The following is an 8,550-nucleotide window of genomic DNA, read 5'->3' as shown; positions in this document are numbered from 1 at the left end:
CACCACGTTCACTCTCACACTAACAACTGCGCCAAACCGCCCGAAATACCGCCGTAGCAGAGCCTCTGGAAACTCCAAGGGAGCCCCATGCACACTGATGTAAGTAAGTGCACCACTTCTATCCGAGAGGGTGACAGTGCCCGCACCATCCGGCAGGGGCAGTGTCCGCCCCTCGTATCGCCGGAGAAAATCGCGATACGCCGCCTCCTCTGCAAACTTCACAATGGCCCTACGGGCCGTTACCAACTCTACCCCATAAATCGCAAACACAGGGACAGAGAGCAGTTCACAAGCCAGGGCAATCTCCGGGTAACCAGCCCGCACAGAGAACTCTAGTCCCACAGACTGAGCTCGGACGACTGGGGGTAGAGGGACCCCCATCGTAACGCCACGTCAGCACAGGCGAGCAGACACACACCCGCCCCCAACCGGCCGAAACGGGCAAACAACACCAAACTGCTGGAGCGCCGATTCAACACGTCTGCCCCGCACCGAAGCTAGGGCCAGACTCCTCCAGCCCCAGTTGGTGTGGTGTTGGCCCCTCAACCCAACACCACACCAGCCCCAGTTGGTGTGGTGTTGGTCCTCAACCCAACACCACACCAACCCCAGTTGGTGTGGTGTTGGCCCCTCAACCCAACACCACACCAGCCCCAGTTGACGTGGTGTTGGTCCTCAACCCAACACCACACCAGTCCCAGTTGGCATGGTGGTGTCCCCTCAACCCAACACCACACCAGCCCCAGTTGACGTGGTGTTGGCCCTCAACCCAACACCACACCAGTCCCAGTTGACGTGGTGTTGGCCCTTAACCCAACACCACACCAGCCCCAGTTGGCGTGGTGTTGGCCCTTAACCCAACACCACACCAGCCCCAGTTGGCGTGGTGTTGGCCCTTAACCCAACACCACACCAGCCCCAGTTGGCGTGGTGTTGTCCCCTCAACCCAGCACCATACCAGCCCCAGTTGACGTGGTGTTGGCCCTCAACCCAACACCACACCAGTCCCAGTTGACGTGGTGTTGGCCCTCAACCCAACATCACACCAACCAAAATGTCTGATGTAGAAGAGCGCAAAAAAGCAAGATAAGAATGTGGATAAGGGAGTGTATATTGGCACCTCTGAGAGCCTCCACACCGCCGTCAGCGAGCCTTGTGAAGGACACTGTAGCTATCATGCTGACATATGTCATCTTGAGAGTGCAATGTGAACTCACGCACCCTCATACCTGCTTATCACCTTAACATCTGTTCATACTAAATTGTAAATCTCATAATATTATGAGATTTGTCTCATTTGAATGTCTATGAATGAATGCCGTATTTGTCTAGCAACCCATCCTCGACTCAAGTCCATTACATCCAGCATGAGTCTGGCCCTAGCTTCGGTGCGGGGCAGACGTGTTGAATCGGCGCTTCAGCAGTTTGGTGTTGTTTGCCCGTTTCGGCCGGTTGGGGGCGGGTGTGTGTCTGCTCGCCTATGCTGACGTGGTGTTACGATGGGGGTCCCTCTACCCCCAGTCGTCCGGGCTCAGTCTGTGGGACTAGAGTTCTCTGTGCGTGCTGGTTACCCGGAGATTGCCCTGGCTTGTGAACTGCTCTCTGTCCCTGTGTTTGCGATTTATGGGGTCGAGTTGGTAACGGCCCGTAGGGCCATTGTGAAGTTTGCAGAGGAGGCGGCGTATCGCGATTTTCTCCGGCGATACGAGGGGCAGACACTGCCTCTGCCGGATGGTGCGGGCACTGTCACCCTCTCGGATAGAAGTGGTGCACTTACTTACATCAGTGTGCATGGGGCTCCCTTGGAGTTTCCAGAGGCTCTGCTACGGCGGTATTTCGGGCGGTTTGGCGCAGTTATTAGTGTGAGAGTGAACGTGGTGTCTTCTAGTCCTCTTAAGGGTGTGAGGTCTAACATTCGCACCCTGGGCATGAGACTCCGGGCGGATATTCCGTCCTCTGTGCGCCTTATGGGGTACAACGTTCGGGTGTTTTACGCCCGTCAGCCGCGGACGTGTTATCGTTGTGGTCTTTTGGGTCATCAGGCTGCTGACTGTTCTGCGCCTCCTGTTGCACCAGTGAACCTCTTCAGTGAGGAGGATTTTCCGCCCCTTCCTGTGGGGGATGATTCGGTGGGTATGGACGTCTCTTCGGCTGAGGAGGTGCCCTCTGTAGCAGCTGTTGCTCCGCCTGTTGCGCCCCCTGTTGTTGCCGCATCTCTTCCAGAGGTTGGGTCCTCGCCTAGTGCTCCGGCTGATGTCCCTGCGCCTCTTCCGCCTGCCGTTTGCTCGGACCCCTCGTCTTCCAGTTCTTCCTCTGCCGTGTCTGTCCCGGTCCATGCACCCTCGCCGTCTGTCCCGGCTGTGCTGGGAGATGAGGTGGATCCGGAATTCCCTCCTGTGCCTGGCCTGGTGCCCCGTGTGGTTGAGGATGCTGCCGTGCTGCGGCGTGCATCGGTTCGCTTGGTTGGTGCTGCGCGGGTCGCTGAGTCTGCCTCCGGGTCTGATGATGTGCGGCCCGAGCCTAAACGTTCCCGGCGTTCTTCTGTGTGGGCTGATGTTGGCGAATTCGACGAGTGTCGTCCTTCCGTTGACGGTGGCGTGGCTCCGGATGTGGTGCACACTACGGTGGTGGCGGAGGTACACTTGCCTGAGGATGCCGGTGCCGGCGTTTCGGCCTCCACTTCTGGTCCGGTGTCCGAGGGTCCTGCTTCAGGTGCGTTGCCTGCGTCGGATGGCTCCGGTTCTTCGTGGGCGGTGGTTCCCCCTGCTGTGGTTGGTGGTGAGCGGGGTGGCCTGGTGGTGATGTTGCGAAAGGATGCTCGCTCTGGATGTTCTGTGGCCCCTTCCTCGTTACCCGTTTCCTCGGCAGCGGTCTTGCCGCCTCTTCCGTTTCCTGCAGTCCCTTCCGTGTCTCCTGCGGTATCCGTGGAAGTGCTATCGTCTCAGCGTCCGACACCTGCTCCGATGGCGAAGGCGTGGCAGGCTCGGCGTCCCTCGTCCGCTTCTCCGGTGTCGTCTGCTTCCTCGAAGGGCGTGGTTGGCGCTCCCCAGCCTCGTTATGCGACTTGCGTCAGTGACCTTAGGCATTGGCCGATGCCGCCAGATATAGATGTTCCTGAGTTTATGATACCCGCTCGAGCGCGGGGGATCAAAAACCCTACCGACCTTGAAGATCTCGTCTGGGAAGCTTACAAGTCGAAATATCCTTGTGAGCTGTTCCCGGAGAAGTACGTTTCTTCCGATGTTCCTCGCAAGTGATTTCTATGTATTTTGTGTTGCCTGGTTGTGGGGTGTGTATGTGAGTGGGTGGGGTGGGTATTGTTTCCCGGTTCCTGCGTGCTCCGGTTTGTTTTGTGGTTTTTTTTGTATGGCTCGTGGGGGGGTGTGCGGTTCCTATGCGTTTGTGTGTTCGGTTATGGATGTCGTGTGCACTTGTTTGTCATATTGTGTGCCCTTCAGGCTGTTGGCGTGTGCTCTTTGTTATGTTTTGCCTTCCGTTTGTTATGGCGGATCTGTTTTCTTTATTGTTATTGTCCTTATTCTTGTATGTTTCTCGCCTCTCTGTATGTATTTGAGGTGTTAGCAGGCTTATTTTGTGTGCATTTTGTCCTGGGATTTTCCCTTATGTTTGTATTACACTGTGTTACTAATTGTGTATTGTTTGTATATGCATTTTTGTTTTGTGGTCAGCCCTTCTGGCTGGTCTTCTATTGATTTGTTCCTTTGTCCTTGTACATATGTGTGCTTTGTACTTTTGTTCTATGTTATATTTGTTCTGTTTTTCTTGTACGTTATACGCATGCTTGCATGTAAAAATAAAAATAAAAATAAAAAACATCCAGCGGTCAACCCCACAGACGCATTCATAAATTTTAATATGCTGTTCATTCAAAACGGGAATTTTCTCAAGTATAAATTAATATTATAATATATTAGCATATTGTGTATAAATAGGCATAGGTTAGGTTAGGTCAGGTGTTTAGGTTCTGTTGGTGATTATTTGTATTTGTAGTACGTGGGTGAAGCATTTACAGAGTTGTGGTTCGAACAAAATTCGTCAGTGAAGCACTTGTTCCGGATATTTTCGAACGTCAACAGTTGTGAGTCGTGTGTAAACCGCTTTTCATTCATAAACAGGGGGTTTGGTGGGTGTATGGAATCACTTTTGGATCTTTGTTTGGAGGACGGGCTGCGTATTTGTCTATGAATGAGTCGTGTTCGAGGGCTGGTTACGAAGTAAACTCGTCGCGTTTGGTTCAAGCTCTTGAGCACCGTCTCATAAACCATTAATTGACTGTTATGTGATGGCTTTCATATATTGTGTTTTGGAATCCGGATATTGTGTTGGTCTTGACCTTCCCGGGACGTCGCATATCTCCTTCCCGCTGAGTTCACCGAGTGTTCAGTTAGCATTTCTGGTTCCCCTTGTTCCGGTCGCACTCAGCTCAGACCAAATGTTTCGGTATCAAGCCTGTTCGACCGCGAATCTTTGTCAATTGCGTCGTATTTTGTATTTCGTGATTATGTCCCGTCTAATTTTGGTCTCATCAATTTGAGATTAATCTATCTACATCCTTAGGTATTTATCACATAGGTCTCTGTCTGTCTCTGTCTCTCTCTCTCTCTCTCTCTCTCTCTCTCTCTCTCTCTCTCTCTCTCTCTCTCTCTCTCTCTCTCTCTCTCTCTCTCTCTCTCTCTCTCTCTCTCTCTCTCTCTCTCTCCCCCAAGGAGCCCCCGGCGGCGCCCGGGGTTGCTTGCACCAGCAACTCCAGTAAATCCTCCAGTGTCAGCCACCACGGGAGAGGATGCCTGCGTCATCAAGGGGGAGGAGGTGCTCCTCCGTGATGTTGAAGTAGCAGTGACTGACGCCGACGGAGGAGGAGAGGAGGGGAAGGGGGGGGAGGGGAATGGACAGTGGGAAAGAAATGGGAGGGTTTGGAGAAAGAGGGGAAAGGTGGTTGGAGGGAGAGGGTAAACAAGTTGCAGGGAGGGAGGAAAGAAAGTTGGAGTGAGAGGAAAAGTGGGGTGGGGTTGAAGGGAGGGGAATGAGGATTTGACGGATGGGATAGGGACTTGGAGGGAGGAGAAGGAGTGGTTGGAGAGATAGAACGTGGAGTTGGAGAGTGAGCAAAAGGCTTTGGAGGAACAGGAAACAAAGTTGATGGTAGAAGAAGGTGGGGGAGGGTCACGAGAGGGGAGGAATAAGGGTTTAGAGGAAGGGGAAATGGTAGTAGGAAAGCAGGCAGGGGAAGAGGGGAAGTTGAAGGGGTAACTGAGGCCAACAGAGAGGAAGAGGAGGGAACGAGGCAAAATATTGCAATGGCAGGCAATGAGGCAGACACATAAACTGGCAGCCCAAAACTTATACCAGTTTGGGAAGAGATAATATGTTCAGCAAATGTACCGAGGCAGGTTATGTTGGTGTGGCTGTGATCTTGATTACTCCTAGGTGGGTGGGGGGGGTTATGTTGGTGTGGCTGTGATCTTGATTACTCCTAGGTGGGGGGGGGGGGTTATGTTGGTGTGGCTGTGATCTTGATTACTCCTAGGTGGGGGGGGGGTTATGTTGGTGTGGCTGTGATCTTGATTACTCCTAGGTGGGTGGGGGGGGGTTATGTTGGTGTGGCTGTGATCTTGATTACTCCTAGGTGGGTGGGGGGGGGTTATGTTGGTGTGGCTGTGATCTTGATTACTCCTAGGTGGGTGGGGGGGGTTATGTTGGTGTAATCTCTGTCTGTCTCTCCTCTGTCTGTCTCTCTCTCTCTCTCTCTCTCTCTCTCTCTCTCTCTCTCTCTCTCTCTCTCTCTCTCTCTCTCTCTCTCTCTCTCTCTCTCTCTCTCTCTCTTAAACTTAGAGTATGTTTTATAAAGTCTGTCTACTGACGTGCATATTGACACAGCAAGCAAGAGTTGGTATCCCACCTCAGCTCATCTGAACTCAGCTGTAAGAGACTCATGTACTTTAACTCTCTCATACAGAGAGTTCTCTCTCGCTCTCTCTCATCACCAGAGCAAAAATGATAACACATAAAATAGCGGACCACAATTTTATCTCAAACATCTAGGCTTAAAAATAAAAGTATATTTCAAAGGACTTTGTATAAGAAAAATTAGGTAATGAGTCTCTCGGGAAAGAGAAATCTGAATCACATTTTTTACTGTTATTATAAAATAAGGTTTCATTAAAATTTCATAAAATAATAACATTGAGGCTATTTTATATATATATATATATATATATATATATATATATATATATATATATATATATATATATATATATATATATATATATATTGTGACGATAATCTCTTTCTAGAGAGATTGAGCCTGCTCTTCCCTACTTTAAGTTACGCCAAAGACACAAGTATAAGATGCTACATTCAAGATACGTTACCAGTAGCACAAAACGTTTTGACCAGGAGGCAAAACGTATTCAAGATCCCCCCCACTCCACACACCCTCCTCACACCGGCTCGTCATCAAACCAGCTAGCTACCCTTCACCAGCTAGCTACCCTTCACCAGCTTGCCTGCTTCTGATTGGTGACTCGCCAGCCGCGCACCTGCAAACAGCACCTCAGCGCCCTCTACACGAATCGACGTCTGAGCCTGACCAGCTATCCACTTCAGAATATTCCTTGTGCTCTTAAGGTTGACACCTCTCTCTGGCATACTCGCTCATTAGCTTGTATACGAAGGGAGGTTTCAGCCATAGCCGATATTCTCAGCACCATTTTAACATTGTATTTTGTATTTCACATTGTCTTTGCACTTTCTTTATTATTTAACTGTATTTTAACTTCCCGAGATTTGTCTTTATTTTCATTTACGTTTAAAGTAATTATATTAAAGTTTCATTGGTCATATTTTGTGTTTTACGTGTTCCTCCCTCTGACTTACCCCAGACAACAGGCAAGCAGTCAATATTTTTGTTTAAAGTGTGACCAGGCTTTGACACCTGCCATTGGAGGACTGCCGAACATCAACACTCCAACACTTTCCCGTCACTATATATATATTATATATATATATATATATATTTGTGTGTGTACTGGCAGGAGGTTTCCATTTAGACATGTTTCATTAAGACTGCGTATCCTGTGTTAATTATTTTCTTGCTTAGGGCTTCTATTCACCTGACAAGTGCTCTTGCATCTTGGTTTAATTGGAAGATTTCTCCAATGTCATTTTTGTTCCAGGAAATATACTACATACTCCCCAGATACCCAGTAGTGCCCGGGTCTCTTTATATTCGTCTCTCGCTCTCTCCCTCCTATTCTTCCTCTCTCCCATTATCCCTCCTTCCTTCCTTCCTTCCGTGAAGCAGCGCCCGTCCCCCCCCCCCCCTCTCTCTCTCTCTCTCTCTCTCTCTCTCTCTCTCTCTCTCTCTCTCTCGTGAAATATAAACCCCTCGGCCGCCGACATGGTTTATGGGGCGATCTCCGTCGTCCTGGGAGAGTTCCGCCTCTCGTCTTAGATACACGATAGTGTAAGGCTCCCTTCTCCTGTTACTCAGCGTGTGCCTGTACAAGAAGGAATACAGACAGGGAAGGGACGTGCCGTTCCCCGTCCCAAAGCCTTATCCTGAGCCCTTACAAATGCTATATAGGCGTGATGGCTTGGCGCTTTTTCCTGATAGTTCCCTTCTCTTCGTTCGCACCAGCGCCATCACGTGCACGCACGCACACGCATACACACACATGCACACACACACGCACGCGCGCGCGCGCACACACACACACACACACACACACACACACACACACACACACACTCATAAATTGTTAGGATTGATAAAGATAATTTTACACAGGTGGTACACGTCCAAGGTGACATAGGTGGAAACTGAGCTCTCAAATCAGCCATAGAGACATTAGAAGAAAACTTTCTCAGTGTTAAGGTAGTTGACAATAGAATGCATTAGACAGTGATGCAGTGTACGGAACCACAGCCCCAAGCACTGAGTGTCCGAGGTTTATAAACCTCCAAGAGTCAGAGGTTTATAGAAGCCATTGTTTCATTCCCCCGGGCTCCTCTGGAGGCTACACAGAGGTATGACCTCAATATGCCAAGGAAATGGTGAATCCAGTTCTTGGCCGAGTTGCAGGCTCGTTCCTGCCAGAAATTACAACGATTGTAAACCACATGCTTCTTTGGTTTAATTCCTGACTAAATTAAGCCATTTTTCTTTGGTGAATACTTACTCGCTTTGAAAAGGAAGAATGGAGGGATCAGACCCATTCCCGTTAGTAATACCCTTTGCAAACTCGTTGCAAAGGCGGCTGTCAGATGTATCCCAATGGAAGCAGCCACCATGCTGCCACCCAACCAGCTGGGGTTTGGGGGTCTCCCAGTGAAGCAGCGGCCCGTGCTGCACGAGCCTACCTCTGTTCTCTCACTGGAGAGAAGGCAGTAGTGAAATTAGGTTTCAGAAATGTTTTCAGTTCGTTCTGAAAGGAAGGAGCTCTCACCGCAGTACAATAACACTGCCCATATATTCTTCCCTTTGTGTCAGCAGGTTACAGCAAAGACTCAACACTCCTGAACAAA

The sequence above is a fragment of the Procambarus clarkii genome, chromosome 1 (genome assembly GCF_040958095.1).
Source record: "Procambarus clarkii isolate CNS0578487 chromosome 1, FALCON_Pclarkii_2.0, whole genome shotgun sequence".
Classification (NCBI taxonomy): Eukaryota; Metazoa; Arthropoda; class Malacostraca; order Decapoda; family Cambaridae; genus Procambarus; species Procambarus clarkii.
This window is presented reverse-complemented; position numbering follows the sequence as displayed.